At 46.5% G+C, this 16,544-nt stretch overlaps 1 protein-coding gene and 1 long non-coding RNA gene across 3 annotated transcripts in view; one reads left to right on the forward strand and one right to left on the reverse strand.

Moving 5' to 3' along the window:
• MIDN (midnolin) overlaps positions 1–7,541 on the reverse strand; it is a 43,870-nt gene extending 36,329 nt beyond the window's left edge. For both annotated transcript variants that reach the window (XM_039319283.1, XM_039319280.1), the window contains exon 1: positions 7,136–7,541. The gene's annotated coding sequence lies outside the window, so the exon portion shown is untranslated. The remainder of the gene's footprint in view (positions 1–7,135) is intronic.
• Positions 4,267–6,401, forward strand: LOC120297065. Its single transcript, XR_005553677.1, has 2 exons — positions 4,267–4,570; positions 4,653–6,401. It is a non-coding gene; the product is annotated as an uncharacterized LOC120297065 (long non-coding RNA).
• Positions 7,542–16,544: the final 9,003 nt, after the last annotated feature.

Here is a 16,544-nt window from a genome sequence, read left to right on the forward strand (position 1 = left end):
GATACAGCTGATTTATGTTTTGGAAATTTTTTATTATCTGCCATGTGACAGCGGCTGAAGACTAACCCACAACCCCAGACTGAACTGAATCACTGGGTCACTGTGTGGAAGGTATCAGGCAAGCTTCTTTGAGCCTATTGCTACACATATATTTAGATTAAAATAGGAACATGCAGACTTTTGGGCTTGTCTGGACTGAATCCAGAATTAGACCACTTTCAGGTGGAGATGATGACTTAATCTTGAGAAGAAGAAAAAAAAAATGCTCACAAGACCAGGGAAGCCATAGCTGGATTCCTATTTTAAAGCAAGTCATATTGTGGTTTGTTGAGTTCCTGCTTAAGAGTGATGTGCGAACTAGATCACCTCCAAGAGATTTTATTAGGCAAAGACTTTCTAATCTAGATGAGTCATCATCTAGGGTTAAAAACAATGTTCTTGTAGAGGTTAAAAGCTCAATGAGGAAAAGTAACAACAGAATAAACTTGTATGGATTATAGACCAAATTATCTTGAAAGACTTGGACTGTGTGGAGAATAATAGCAGAAGAGGTCAGAAAGAAAGAAAAAAAAACAATGCAGAGAGAAATAATTATGTATAGAGGGCGGAATCCTTGGTGCTCTCTGAGCTTGTTTGTTTTCTTGCAGACAGTTCATTACCCAACTAGGTAACATCATCAATGCTGGTAACTAGTAGCATTGATGATGTTACCTAGTTGGGTAATGAAATGTTTGCAAGAAAACAAGCAAGCTCAGACAGCACCAAGAATGCCACAGTTCAGCCCTGAGATACAAATATTCTCTCCTATCAGTATGTACTGTATGGGTAGGCAACCTTGGCTCTTTTATGACTCGTGGACTTCAACTCCCAGAATTCCTGAGCCAGCATGGCTCAGCTTGGAAACCTCTCCCTTTCCCCTCAGCATGGCTGGCTCAGGAATTCTGGGAGTTGAAGCCCACGAGTCATAAAAGAGCCAAAGTTTCCCTCATGCTGGCTCAGGAATTCTGGGAATTGAAGCCCACGAGTCATAAAAGAGCCAAGGTTGCCTACCCCTGGTATAGACAATTACTATTCTCCCAAGAATTTATCAGTCATTTCTTCCAGTTTATCTTTAGGCCAATAATGGAAGGAAGATTTGGGCTCAACAGACATAAAGAAACACAGTTCTGATTTCCCTGACTATTATTAGTGCTTTGAGGACGCAATGAAAACTTACGTTGGGTCTTTTGTCTTTAAAGGGGACTAGGAACCGAGGCCTAGAATGAGCATCTAAGGGACCGATTCTACTTTTATTGTAAAAAGCAAATAGGGGCAGTGTTCACTTTGGGAGCTTTAAGAAGCGCGGACTTCAACTCCCAGAATTCCCCAGAATGCCCAGCTACCCAGCCAATTCCCCATGGCTAGAGAATTCTGGGAATTGAAGTCCCCATTCTCTTAAAAGTTGCCAAGATTGAGAAACATTGTTCCGGCCTACTTTCCACCTTAATCTGACTATATAGATCATATTCTGTATTAACGTGGCTGCCAAAAGGGGTATTATCAAGAATGAGTCAGCAAAGCAAGAGCTCCCTCTGCTGGGATAAACTGAAATAGTTGGGGACAATAGGGTTGAGAAAAAGATCTGAGGTGGCAAATGGTTTGAGGATGTGTGTGTGTGTGTGTGTGTGTGTGTGTGTGTGTAAACTGAAATAGTTGGGGACAATAGGGTTGAGAAAAAGATCTGAGGTGGCAAATGGTTTGAGGATGTGTGTGTGTGTGTGTGTGTGTGTGTGTGTGTGTGTGTCTGTCTCTGTGTCTCTCTCGAACCTCTGCTTGGAAACTTTTGTGGCTCAGTGAGTGATATCATGGCTGCCCCCAGGTTAAACTGCAATCATTCCCATCGGTTTATCCGAAAGACCTCAGAGAAGTCGGGAAGCGTTTTTGAACTGGATTGTAGGGTGAAATTAATTTATAGTTTCTGGAGAGACAGAAATATTCTCTCTTTCTCTGCTCCTGTGCAAAGAGCATTCAGCTGACCAATCTAAGATGAAAACAACCAACGCTCTCGTTCAGGGGTCTTCAAACTTGGCCCTTTTACGACTTGTGGACTTCAACTCCCAGAATTCCTCAGCCAGACACGGGTGCCTGGCTGAGGAATTCTGGGAGTTGAAGTCCACAAGTCGTAAAAGGGCCAGGTTTGAAGACCCCTGCTCTGGTTTATAGCATCCTCTAGCTCTGGAAAGATACAGGTAGTCCTCAACTTACAACTATCACTTTAGCCACCATTCAAAGTTCCACGCCACTGAAAAAAAGTCCCTTCGGACGAGTCCTCGTGCTTACTACAACCATCACAGCATCCTCACAATAATGTGATCAAAATTTGGGAGTTTGGCAACCGGTATATATTTACAACGTGAGGCTGTGTGATCACCATTTCCAACCTTCCCAGCTAGCTTTCCAACAAGGAAACTCAATAGGGCAGGGGTCTTCAAACTTGGCCCTTTTACGACTTGTGGTCTTCAACTCCCAGAATTCCTCAGCCAGCATCGCTGGCTGAGGAATTCTGGGAGTTGAAGTCCACAAATCATAAAAGGGCCAAGTTTGAAGACCCCTGCAATAGGGGAAGCTGCATTTGCTTAATGACCCGCTTGATTTACTTAACAACTGCAAGGATTCACTTAATAACTGTGGGGGGGGAGGTTGTAAATGAGGATGCGACTTACTTAAGTACCGCCATGTTTAGCAATGGAAATTCTTGTCCGAAATGGGGTCATAACTTAAGGACTCCCTGTACCTGCGGCTTAGGCACTACTGTCTTTGATTGTGTGAGCCCCCCCCCAAAAAAAGTAGCCCAGGAAGGAGCTGCAGGCAGAAAGGAATAGAGGGTGTGCGGTTAAAATGACACCCCCAAGCCCAAAGGGTCAATAACAAGTAAATATTATTCTTCCTTCATTTGAATGGTAGGCAGTGTTAGTCCCCTGGAAGAGAGGCACCCCAAAATTTTGCCACAACTTTGTGTCTTTTTTCACTGTTTGGGATGCCCCAAATCCTGGAGCTTTCTGCCTCCAAACTGACATTGTCAAAGTTTGAACCGGTCAGGAAAGGAACAGGATTTAGCGTGCCTGGGTGTGTGGAGGGCGTATTAATTGCAGCTGACTTTAATTCAACATAATCTCCAGTGGAGGAGATTCCCATTCCCTCCCCTCCTTTTGAAGCAGGGCCTTCCATGTGTCACCCGAAGGCTCCCCAGTGGGAGCACCCACTCCTGTTTTAAAGGAAAGTGAAAAGATTCTCAGGTCAAAATGTCAAAGGCATGCATGCCGTTCCCCCGGCCTGCAAAACTAGACTGGAAATTTTCCAGCCCCACCGCATTTTTTCCAAGTGAGGTGGGGTGGACTGGGCTGCAAGCTCACACCCCTTCCGCACCAATAACTTAAGCCTGCAAGCTGAAGCTACAATTTATTTTCAAACCAAGGAAAAATAAAGTCTCCTAAATGCTCTCTGGACCACAGAACACTAAGCCGGTGGGTGGGTAAGTTTATATTCCCTCCCCATGCCATCCTCCAGACAAAATAGAGGCAGAGGTGTCAGAGAAAAGGCATAAAAAGAGAAAAACAAAAGCTTTGCCATTTGCAAATCTGTAGGGCTATCCCTGTTTCCCCCCCCCCTCTTTTTAATTAAATGGAGCAACATTAACATTTTCAGGGTCCATCCATCAATGTGTTCTGGGGGATGCTGGCCAATTCAGCTCCACAAACCCAGGACCTGCAAACTCAGACGCAGAAACACTGTTTACTGTTTACAGAATGAGAAAGACTCAATGCCCAGGTCTGAAGATGCTGGCACAGGAATAATTCAAGAGACCCAAATCTCCCTTGTGCCTTACCGAATCCACAATTCTTTTGAGAATCAAGGGGAAAAAATAGTTGTTGTTTTTTAAACTAGTCTCTGCAATCTCCTCTGAACAAATAGGGTGGTAGGATTTGGAAACGGGAAGATCACTTTGCAATGCATCTCCTCCCAGTCCTCAAAGGACAGCAGTTTTTTCCCCCCCATCACTGCCCTTGACCCTCCTTACAGTAAGCAAGCATTTTGTGCATGGAAACCTCCCCTTTCCACTGAGGCATTGCAAATGCTGAAGCAATATTTGAAGTGGGCAGAGAAGGGCTCAGGACTTGCGTGACTCAGGCAGGCAGCTTTAATGGCCTGAGATTCCTTCCTCTCCCCCCCTCCCCCCCCAGCCTCTGCCAATGCACAGGGCGTTGCGCGTGGCCGAGTTTAATTTTCTGAATGCTTCAGTGACACATCTTTGGATCACCCACCTTCCCACTTCGGCAGCCTCCCCTTCCCAGTGCCAAACAATGCCTTCCATCTCCAATCCCGCCTTTGGGATTTGGAGAGCTGGGGGTCGCCACCCAAACTGTCCTCCCTCCCCCCTCCTCCCTTCCATCAGGAAGGCAAAATCATCCCAAGTTTCCCAAGGACACCCAAGTGGGTGGCCAGCAAAGCGGTGACTGGAAGGAGGAAGGAAAGAAAAGTGGCTGTAGGTCCAGCGCAGAGGCAAGAGAGGAGCAAGGAAGGCCATCCCAAGGTGGGGAGGGTTTAAAGGGGGGGGGAGAAGGAAGAGGAAGAGGAGAGCACCCTTTGCTAAAAGATGGCTTCTCTGCTCACAGGTCTTCAACTGAACCTCACAAATGAAGGCAAATATAAATGTCCCAGGATAACGTTGCAGGATCCAATCTGGCTCCGTCACCCAGATCAGAGATTCTACTCTTCCAGAGCTTCACACATTCACACATTCTGGCCAGAGAGAACTTTCTTGAGGAGTAGACTCTGGCATGAGTCCAAAACCTCAGAAGACTCAACCTCTGATCCTACTGATGGATCCAGACGGGATTCCTGAATCATCTGAATCTGTTCCGATCTGCAAAGCTATTTCTTTCCGGCTCCTGGATTGGGGAGAATAAAGTCACCTCGCTGTTCCTGAGCATATTCTGATGAGTCTCTCATCAGAGAATAAACAAAGGCGACCTGCTTGCAGGCACCCAGGTTTCCAGGTCAGAAGCCATGCGGGAAAATATCACAATTAATGTGTGTGTGTGTGTGTGTGTGTATTCTATTTGCCTAGAAGGAGGCCTCGGACTCTGGTCACCCACTCTGTACTCCCACCATATCATAGAGTTTCTGGGAAGCCTGAAAACTGAGTGGGAGAGAGAGAGAGAGAGAGAAAGCTGGGATAGGAGAGCGTGGATCAGTTTTTCCTGCAGGAGGCTGGGGGGGGGGGGAGAGAAACAAGGGTGAATGGAAGAGGTGCTGACAATGCAACAAAGGAAAAGGGGGACAGGGTGGGCGCCAGACACGGGATTAAGTCAGATCCTGCAGACGTGGGCAAAAATCAATGGGAGGTGGAAAGGCTGCCCCCCCCTCTCCAAAGGGAGGGTACTTCGGTTTCTTTTGGGCAGAAAAAGTGGCTGGATAAAAAAAAAATGAATGGGATTCCCTCAAAAGGAGACACAGATTCTCCCCAGCAGACATCACATCCTGGGGTAATACATGTGTGTTTTCCTATCTGTGTTATCTTGCCTTTCTCTCTAGGAAATGAAAAGGAAAAAAAAACATAGGACATTTTTTTCTTGCTTCTCTGGACTGTCTAAATGTCCTGACTTCCAGCTTCCCCCAAAATTAGGACCGGGGAGTTTTGTAAAAAGTATCTAGTTCTTATGATATTCAGAAATGGATTGGTAAGGGTAGGAAAAGTTAAGGCACCATCCAAGCCATAAGCCAAGAGACTCTTGGTTCTTAAGAGAAGGCTAAAAATCTGTGGAGATTCTCAGTCATCCAGATCATGGTTGTCCCAAGGGTGTTTTTTCCCCCCCAAAAGGCAACTAACTGGACTTTCTTGGTTTTTTTCCCCCCTTGAAAATGTTTCACTTCTCATCCAAGAAGCTTCTTCAGTTCTAACTAGAGCAGGGCTTTTCTAGTTTTTTCTTCCCTCCCACAGCAAACGGATTATTCCGGAAGGCTTCTTAACCCCTTATAGATGTTCATAGGCAAACACAGAGAGAATCCAGGCACTAAGAAAGAAATCAAGCCAGATGGGCTTAAATGCCAAACTCTCCTCTCCCAGAGTGGCTGATTCTTTTAAATAAAATGATTTCTTCCTTGTCAACTAAAACCATAAAGTTTGGTTCAGAGAGAGCATCTGGCTGGTTGAGAAAAATGCCTTTTCCCATAAAGGCTTGAGAGAACACATAAAGCTTTTGTTCACTGTCATACTCGCCCATCCTATCGCCCTCCGAAATCCCACATCTGTTTAATGTCCGCAGGGATTCCAGGCCATTATACTGATTTTTTTTTTTTTGTTCCCTGGGAAAGGAGGAGGGGGATCTTTCTTGGATTTAAAAAAAAAAAAGAGTGAAAAACAGCATAAAAATCATTTCTTTTTTCCCTGGCCTGCAAAATGTGAAGACCTAATTCTATATTAATTCGGTGGGAAGAAGTCCCAAGATGGGGTCACATACTGATACAGCCCCTCCCCTCCACTTGCGATGCTACCCTTGCTTAATCTGGATTTGATCCTGCCGAGAACAATAAACTGGATCTAACTCTCTTCAAGCAGTGGCCACCCTAACTAAGATACAAAGGTTAGCCATGACCGATTTTTTTTTCTACCTGCTTCTTCCAGCACCACCCAATTTATTATTTTGACAAACTAGAGCTCTCTCGATCTAGTAGTGCCAGCAAGTCTTCAGTAGGACAAACAGATCTACTCAATAGGAATGACACTACTCCAACCTAAGGTGCTTCTAATACAAGTTGTTGCTTAAAAAAACTCTGGAAAGTAGTTTTAGATGGGTCTACTCACGGCTCAGCTCTACTTGAGCTGAGTGGGATTTACGCCGAAGTAAAAGAAAAGAACCAACTCGGCCAGAGAGCAAAAAAAGAGATCATCTACCGTATCAAAGAAGCATCGCCCAGGTGATTCCGACCCGATCTCTCTGCTTCCCACAGGGGAGCTGGCCCCGCGTCTCCACAGCGTAACGTGGGAACCCAAGCCCGGTTGACCCCCCCCCAATACACCGGATTCGCCTTCCCAACACAGAGAGCCGCCACGGGTCTCTTTTGGCAAATTCCGAGACGCTTCAAAGGGACTCACCGAGGCCGTCAGACGCCTCTCCCCCGGACCGATCCCGAATCAAAACAAAACGGGGATTTTAATAAGCTGAATAGTCGACAATCCGAAATGTCCTCTCCGCAGGAAAACAAAACAAAACAAAACGGGGGGGGGGGTATCCTCGCTCCGGACAGACGGGAGCTCCTGAAGCGCCGGCAAAAAGATCCGTAAACGGGAGGAGGCGAGAGCAAACCCAACCCGCGTCTGTGATGGTCGTGGGAAAGCAGCGGCGGTGGCGGCGGCGGCGGTGGCAGGAGGGGAGGGAAAGCGAGGATCTCTCGCTTTGCAAGCAGCAGCAGCAGCCGCCGCCTGCGCTGCCCGGTTCGCCAAAGGTGTCCGCCTGCCAGCCCCGGTGGCTTTTTTAATGTTCAGGGAGGCGCTCCAAAAAGTTTTTTTTTTTTTTTCCTCTCCCACACGCGCGCGCGCGCGCGCACACGGAGAGTCACACGGGGCTGGGTGGGGCTTGCGAAGGAGGGGGAGGGGGAGGAGAGGGGGGGGGGAAGGAAAAGAAAAAAGAAAAGAAAAAAAGAAAAGATCCAACTCCGAGAAGAGAAAGGCGGGGGACGATGAGGCAGCGCGGCTTCCCGAGGCTGCAAAGTCAGCAGTGGGATTTGCCCGGTGACGTCACGCCGCCGCCAACCTCGCCGGCTGCGGCTTCGGCGCTCGCGGCCGCCCGACGGAGGCGCGAGGCGGATCTCGCCCGGGCTGGCTGGGATCGACCCGGGCACGGTTGTGGGGCCCGATCGCCTCTTCTTCTTTCCCTCTCTCGCCCCCCCCCCGCGCTTCCCCTTTGCAGCTCCGACCGCCGGGGCTTTTGCGGGACGGCCAGTCCACCTTGGCTTTCTCCGACCCCCTTTTAGGGTCGCAAAGCGAGGCTTGGAGACTAGGGGCGGGAAGGGATAAAGTGCACGGTCGCCCCGGGCACGGTTGTGAGACCCGATCGCCTTTCCCCCCCCTCCCCTTTGCAGCTCCGACCGCCGGGGCTTTTGCGGGATGGCCAGCCAGCTTTGGCTTTCCCCGACCCCTTAAGGTCGCAAAGCGAGGCTTGGAGACTAGGGCCGGGAGGGGCGAGCCGAGCAGCCCGGTACACGATTCCAATCTCGCTGTTCCGTGGGCGAGGCTTTTGAAGACTTGGGCGGCGTTCACACGACGCGCTGGACCCGGGCGGCTGCAGACGCGTTTGCGCAATAGGCTGTTGTTCGTGGCTTGGGCTGGGCAAGCCCGCCAAGGATAATAGACGGCGTGCTTCCGCAAAGGAGTTAATGGGGTAACTAGGTGTAGGGAAGGGGTTGTGTGAAGGCAGCCAGGGACGATGAGAGGCGATCAGTGGCTCAGTAAAGGGCGATGAATGGGTAAAATCTATGACTGGAGCTACTGTATTTTTGAGCTGACAGTCTTGCCAATTGCTCGAATGAATGGAAGGGGATCAGTTCAGCACATCTTTTCAAAAAAACTTCAGGCTGTATCCTGAAGGGTCCTATCCCTCCACTTGGTTTATTTCCTAAACCTAAACCATGATCAGCTGAGTGTTGAGCCCAAACCACATTCTCTTTCAACCACTAGCTGGGCTCTGAGGGAGATGGATGGTTTAGAAATAATAGTGATAGGAAATATAAACAAACAAACAAATAAATTGTGGGAGGACAGCACTCCCCCCCCCGCAGATATTATAAAGGCAGAATATTATATTTCCCCAAAGAATCTTAAAGGCAGAAAAAGGAGGCCCGGTTTTTCTTAATAGCCCCAGGCAGAAACCAGGTCTGTAGAAATGCAGATCTGATAATCCTATTCAGAAAGGTTGGAGCAGGAAGTTAGAAGCTGATGAGATTAGAAAGACAAAGATCCTTAAAATCTATATACCCACCAACAGAATACCAAAAGGACACACTGAACCTCAGGTCAAAGTTCATGCCACAGGAACAGGAAACAATCTCAAAAGCCCAAGAAGGTATAAAAAGCCATCACTCCCAGCAACATGCGGTCAGCTGTTCCAGAGCCTCATGTCTTGTGATTCTGCTCTTCAATAAAACTACAACCTTCGTTCTAAAGCAGTCTCCATTTTGTTTATTCCCGGCTTGGATTGGACCCTGATGAAGATTTTTCTTTCAACAAAATAAAATCAGATAATATTGATTGGAAACGTGGAAAAGGCCTTCATCCTGCAGTGGATAGACCAGTGGTTCTCAACCTGTGGGTCGGGACCCCATTTGGGGTCGAGCGACCATTTCATGGGGGTCGCCAAACAACGCAGTCCGCCATTTTTTCCCCCCTTTTCCTTAGGTGTGCTTCTCCCTTTTATTCTATTGGCTTTTGAAAGCCAATAGAATAGACTCTCTTGAATAGAGTCTAATTCTATTGGCTTTCAAAAGCCAATAGGAATTGTCCAGACTGTCTCGCCCTGCTGAACCCGCCAAAAGTCCCATTCTGCAAACGGTGCTGCACCAGTTGAGTAGTCCTCGACTTACGACCGGTTGAGTAGTCCTCGACTTACAACCGGTTGGGGGTCGTGGCATTAAAAAGGTTGAGAACCACTGGGATAGGCGATGACTAAAATGATGATGAAATAAAATAAAAATCCAGATCATCATTAGAGGGAAGTTAAGAGTTTGCAGGCTATCTTTGCTGCCCTTAGCGTAGGTGAGGGGCGTCTATGGGAGGGAGACAAAAAAAGTTAACATGGCACCTTCAGGGCTGCCATCTTGACCCCATGGATGTTTCTAGTAGGAAGGCAAAGAATTATTTAAACGTGACTGGAAAGTAACCGTTATCAACTCTTATTTCCATTTGTTTTTATTTAATTTCTTCCAAATGCTTTTATGGTTCCCAGGAGGAAACATATACACTAACCAATAAAAAACATATATCAAACGTATCAGACCATTAAAATGCAATAACTGGGATAACATTATAAACTTAAAATTTCAGCGCCATTCGCTATAAAACCCCAAGGAATTTCACTGTGTAGAGAACTCAGGTATCAGTTTTCATCCAAATGTATACAGCTAGTCCTTGACATATGACTGTAACAGAGCTTGCCCATTACAGTCATAAATGGCGTATGGTCATGATTTAAGGTCATAAATCATGGTGATTGTAAAATGAGTCGGTCACATGACCAAACCCAATTTCACAACCTTTTTTTGCAGCAGTTAAGTGAATGCCGCGGTCATTATGTGGGCCCATAATTCGCTAAGGGCATGACTTTGCAGAAAACTGGAACTAAACTGCAGAAAACTGGAAGTAAAGAAAACTGCCAGTTTTCAGCAAAACCGTCATAAAATGTGGTCATGTGACTGCAGGACGCTACAAACATAAATGCAGCCATATTACGAAGTCACATGTCCACAGAGGGGGCACAACGGCCAGAACTTCGGATCCAAGTTATAAGTAGACCCAAGATAGGGCTGTCATAACCTCAAAATGGTCCCTAAATGACCGATCATAAATTGAGGGCTATCTATATTTAAAAACACATCTTACCAAAATTCCCAAATATTAAAAAGTGAGGATGTGAATCTTAACATCTCTATGGAGAAGGCCACAATTCAAATGTAAATGAAATGATTTATTATTATTTATTTATTAATATTAGATTTAATATTCTGTTGGCCTCATTTTTTGAGCCTGTCCCTTATGACAAAGGACCCAGAAATATTGCAAATCGCAGCTTGGTGCCATTTTTTTCAGTAGTTTTCCTTGTTTCCTATTTTAATGTTATTATTCATCAAATATAACCAAAATAGTAACTTGTTATGACACACCAGTGATCGTGCACACTTTTTTTATATACACAAGAGCGATTAAAATGAAGCAAAGAGATTCACATAATATTAAAATAGAATTAATTCTGTCCTTTAGCATGTAACTTAATCTAATCCATAAAGAAATATAGTACAGGCAGTCCTCAATTTATGACTACATGACGCATCCTTATGACCAGAATTTCCATTGCTATTCAAGACAGTTTTTAAGTCCGACTCATGCCGGCAGAGGAGGCATGCTACGGGCCCCCGTCAGACCAATTATTCCGCCTAGTGGGGTACAGGAGGAGGGCATTCTCTGCTGTGGCTCCTCCCCTCTGCAACATCTTGCCCCACCCCAGATGTGAGGTTGGCCCCCACCCTCCCATCCTTTTGTTAGGGCCTAAAGTTCTGGCTCTGCCAGTTGGCTTGGGACCTCAGTGGGGGAACAGCGCAATGGAGGTGGTTGATCGAGTGACAACAGATCCCACACCCTCCCCACTCTGGCCCCACCCTCCCCACCTGTCCTTAGGCTTTAATGCTGATTTTAATTATTTATGTTTTAATTGTACATGTACAGACATATTTTTTGACTGTAAGCCGCCCAGAGTTACCCTACAGTAAGATGGGAGGCCAATACATTTTATAAATAAATAAATCATAGATAAATAAATGCCAGTTGCCATATATCTTGAATTTTTGACCATGTGACTGTGGGGATGCTGCGATGGTCATAGGAGCGGAGACGGATCGTAGATTGCTTTTTCTCCGCACCTTCAAACAGCTGCCAATGGCCTTAAAAACTGAGGAATGCCTATTTGCTTTCTTCTAATTGTTACAATATAAACACACTTCAAAAATCAGATGGACGGATAGGTAGGTAGGTAGAAGATGCTTAGATGACAGATGGATGAGATAGGTAGATAAATAGATAGATGAGATGGATGGATGGATGGATGGATGGATGGATGGTGAGGGTAGAAGGAAGGAAGGAGTTTGATGGAGAGAGAGGGAAGATAGATAGATAGATAGATAGATAGATAGATAGATAGATAGATAGATAGATGGATGGATGGATGGATGGATGGATGGAGGGAGGGAGGGATGGTGGGTGGGTGAGGGTAGAAAGAAGGAAGGAGTTTGATGGAGAGGGAGGGAGGGAAGGAGGGAGGGAGGAAAGAGATAGATAGATAGATAGATAGATAGATAGATAGATAGATAGATAGATGGATGGATGGATGGTGGGTGAGGGTAGAAGGAAGGAAGGAGTTTGAAGGAGGAAGGGAGGGAGGGAGGGAGCGAAGGAAGGAAGGAAAGAAGGAAGGAAAGAAAGAAGGAAGGAAGATAGATAGAGAGATAGAGATAGATGCATGGATGGAGAGAGAGAAACAGAGATGAGCTTTGCAGCATCCCCAGGATCGCATGGTCAAAATTCAGATGCTTGGCCACTGGTTCATATTTATGACCATTGCTGTGTCCCGGAGGGGTCATGTGATCCCCTTTTGCTACCTTCTCACATGCAAAGCCAATGGGGAAGTCAGATTCACTTAACAACCAGGTTACTAATTTATCAACTGCGGGGGTTTGCTTAACAATGGTGGCACGAAAGGTTGTAAAATGGAGCAAAACTCACTTAACAAATGTCTCCTTTAACGACAGAAATTTTGGGCTCCGTGGTGGTCGTACGTCGAGGGCTACCTGCGTTGTGTCCCGCCAACAGAGATCTGATCAAGCACAAGAAACAGCTTTAGGGCAGGATCCACCCTCAACTCCCTCTGCTCCTTTCAGCCTTCTGACCTGTCCTTGTGGCTGGTGACTCAGGCGCAAAGGTCAGCTTTCTCTCCCTTTTTTCTTTGCTTTGGATTCACCCAACACTTGGGCAGGGCTTCAAAAGAGTCAGCGGAATATTCCAAAAACCTTTGGGCAGGGTGGTGCACTGCAAACAGCAGTGTTTGGACAAGGATGCCTGTGACTTTTAAACCCAGACGAATTGCCGCCTGCTGCTGCTGCTGCTGCTGCTGCTGCTGCTGCTGACTGTGAAAAAGAGAAACACACACACACATATACACACACACACACAAACACACAATCACAAAAGGTTACACAATGCCGCTTTTACCTACAGGTAGTCCTCGGCTTACGACCACCATTGAGCCCAAACTTTATGTTGCTACGTGAAACGTTGGTTAAGGACGTTTTGCCCCATTTTACGACTTTGCTCGCCACAGTTGTTAAGGGAACCACTGCAGTTGTTAATTTAGTAACAGGGTTGTTAAGTAAATCTGGTTTTCCCTTTGGCTCTGCTGGTTAGTAGGTCGCAAAAGGGGATCACACGACCCCAGAATGCTGCAACCGTCATAAATACGAGTCAGTTGCCAAGCATCTGAATTTTGATCACGCCACCATGGGGATGGTGCAACAGTCATAAGTGAACAAGGGTCTTAAATTCCTTTTTTAACCATTGTTGTAACTTTGAACGGTCACTAAATGAACTATTGTAAGTTGAGGACTAATGGTATTTGCACCTTGGTCCTTTGGCTGTGCCCCTAATCCAGCCCTCTTGAGGTCCTGTGAATGGAGGGTGGGCAAGTTGAGGAAGGCCATGGGAAAGTTACAAAAATGGGGTTGCACTTCTATGAGATGCAGCTGAGCAAGTCATCCCTTAATAATAATAATAATAATAATAATAATAATAATAGTAGTAGTAGTAGTAATAGTAATAGTAATAAAGTTGGAAGGGACCTTGGAGGTCATCTAGTCCTTTGACAGGCCAGACTGGAACACAATGACTGGGGATTACAGTTAGTCCTTGACTTACAACGGTTTGTTTTAAGTGACCATTTGAAGTTACAACAGCACTGAAAAAAGTGAGTCGTCCTCGCACTTACGACTGTTGCAGCCTCCCTGCAGATCAGAATTCAGGCGCTTGGCAACTGGCAGGTTTGTAGAGTGATTGCAGCACCTCAGGGTCACAGTATCTGACAATTAAAGCCAAGAGGGGGGGGGCAGAAGCCGGATTCACTCATTGACCATACGATTCACTTAACTGCAGTGATTCACATAACAACGGTGACCAAAAAGGTCAGAAAACTGGGGTGTCACACCACCTTGCTTAGCAATGGAAACTCTGTCCAAATGTGGTCATCGGACAGGAACTATGTGAAGCTACAAAAAAAATTACAAAAAGTATAAGCGGGGCTAGGCAACCTTGGCTCTTTTATGACTCGTGGACTTCAACTCCCAGAATTCCTGAGCCAGCCATACTGAGGAGAAATGGAGAGGTTTCCATGCTGAGCGATGCTGGCTCAGGAATTCTGGGAGTTGAAGTCCACGAATCATAAAAGAGCCAAGGTTGCCTACCCCAAGCAATTGTTTAAAAAAAAAAAATCAGAAAGCCAGCTTGCCATTGACTTTGTTTGGGAGAAGACAGTAAGAAAGGTCAAATTCTGATTATGTAACTGTAGCAGCTGTGAGTGGTTGACTGTGAGCGGGTTGCAAGGCATCCGAATTTTGTTCACAAAATTGTTCATGGTCAGAATTTCGAGTACCGGGCATAAGTCATTTCATTCAGCATTGTGGTAACCTCAAATGGTCACTGAATGAATGGCCATAACTCGACGACCACATGCATCAAGGCATCACCTGCGCATCAAGTATTTAAACCTTTGACATTAGAGAGAAAAATAGCTGAAATGCTGGGCCTCTAATACCATTTACAGGTAGTCCTCGACTTACAACAGTCTGTTTAGTGACCATTTGAAGTTACAACAGCACTGAAAAAAGTGACTTATGACCGGCTTTCACACTTATGACTGTTGCAGCATCCCCGTGGTCATGTGATCAAAATTCAGACTCATATTTACGACAGTTGCAGTGTCCTGGGATCACATGATCCCCATTTGTGAACATCTGACAAAGTCAACCGGGAAGCCAGATTCACTTAACAACCGCATTACTGACTTAACAACTGCGGTGATTCTCTTAACGACTCTGGCAAGAAAAGTCGTAAAACGGGGCAAAACTCACTTAAAAACTGTCTTGCTTGGCAAGGGAAATTTGGGCTTAATTGTGGTCGTACTATTAGCTGAATAGACAGTGGTTACACAGTGGTGAGGGAACGGCTCTCTCTTGTATGCTCAGAGGCCCTGATGCAATCTGTTTGTGCTTTTTAAAAGAAGGCCACTTATGGGAAGCAATTGAGACACGAGATAGAATCTCGATCACATTAAATCTCCGGATTGGATGGAGATCTCTCTTCTTACTGGAACTCTGAGGGCTAAACCGGTCTTAGTCACTGGAGAAGCTCCATGGGGAATGCTAATAGCTTTTTCACATGCTGGGTTGTGACTAAGAGCTTCCTGTCCTTTTTTCATGCTGGCTTTGACTAGATAGCTTCAAAACCTCGATCAGATTCACACTGCCTTGGCTGCCTCCTGCTATGTGTCGGCACGGTATAATAAAATACATGTAATTAACTATGGTCTGGTCATAATGGACACAGCTCCTGTTATGGCTGCCATCTTGACTTTTTGACCATTTCTGACAGACACTGAAGCCATCCATCACTAGGTTCCCCCCCCCCAGCTCTTAAATTCTCCCACTTGCTCAGGACACCTCATGGCCAATACAGGTAGTCCTAAACCAGCGGTTCTCAACCTATGGGTCGCGACCCCATTTGGGGTCGAACGACCATTTTACGGGGGTCGCCAAACAACGTGATCCGCCATTTTTCCCCCTCGGGGCGCCGCCGCGCATGCACGCTGCGCATGGGGCCGCCGCCGCGCATGCATGCCGCGCATGGGGCTCCACTGTGCATGGGCGACGTGCATGGGGGCTACGCTGTGCATGGGTGATGCGCATGGGGGCGGCAATGCGCATGGGTGACGCGCATGGGGGCAGCGATGCGCATGCGCACTGTGCCATGCATGCGTGCCGCGTGAGTGTGACGGGGGTTGCCGTCACACAAAGGTTGAGAACCGCTGTCCTAAACTTTTGATCACAATTGGGACCAGAATTTCCCTTGCTAGGTAGTTGTTAAGTGAGTCACACTTTTTTTTTTAACTAAGTGAAGTTGTTAAGTGAATCGCTTCAGCGGTTCACTGAATCTGGCTTCCCCGTTGAGATTGCTTGTCAGAAGCCAGCTGGGAAGGTCACACAAATGGTGATCACGAGACCCTGGGATGTCCGAAAAGTGCTTTTTCAAAGGGCGACTGGATGTTGTTTTTCCTTGAAGATGTTTTGCTCCTCATGTTTGCTTCTTCGGTTCTGACTGAATGGTGGAGGATGGAACGATTTATACTCCTTGCAGTCATCTGGTTGTTAAGCACTCTCTCTGAGGATCATTGAGATCACTTGGAGGTTTTATCTGTGCCCTCAGGGTCACCTGAATCAGAGTGCAAATGGATGTGGAAATCTTCTTGGAACTGCTGAAAGGATTGTGTCGCAAACAGGAGATAGGTGATGTCCTATCCCTCCCCCCATCCCCCATCCCCCACCCCAGTTGAGAGAGCGCTGCTCAGTCTTAAGGTAGATGGCCTTTTTGTCCTCTCTTTCAAACCGGAGGTCCTCTCTATCCAGAATGTGGACTTCGCTGTCTTCAAAAGAGGGACCTTTGTCTTTCAAACCTAGACGGACGGCTGAATCTTGTCCTG

Source organism: Crotalus tigris, unplaced genomic scaffold, assembly GCF_016545835.1.
Source record: "Crotalus tigris isolate CLP2741 ecotype Arizona unplaced genomic scaffold, ASM1654583v1 scf7180000022970.308977840:1548163, whole genome shotgun sequence".
Classification (NCBI taxonomy): domain Eukaryota; kingdom Metazoa; phylum Chordata; class Lepidosauria; order Squamata; family Viperidae; genus Crotalus; species Crotalus tigris.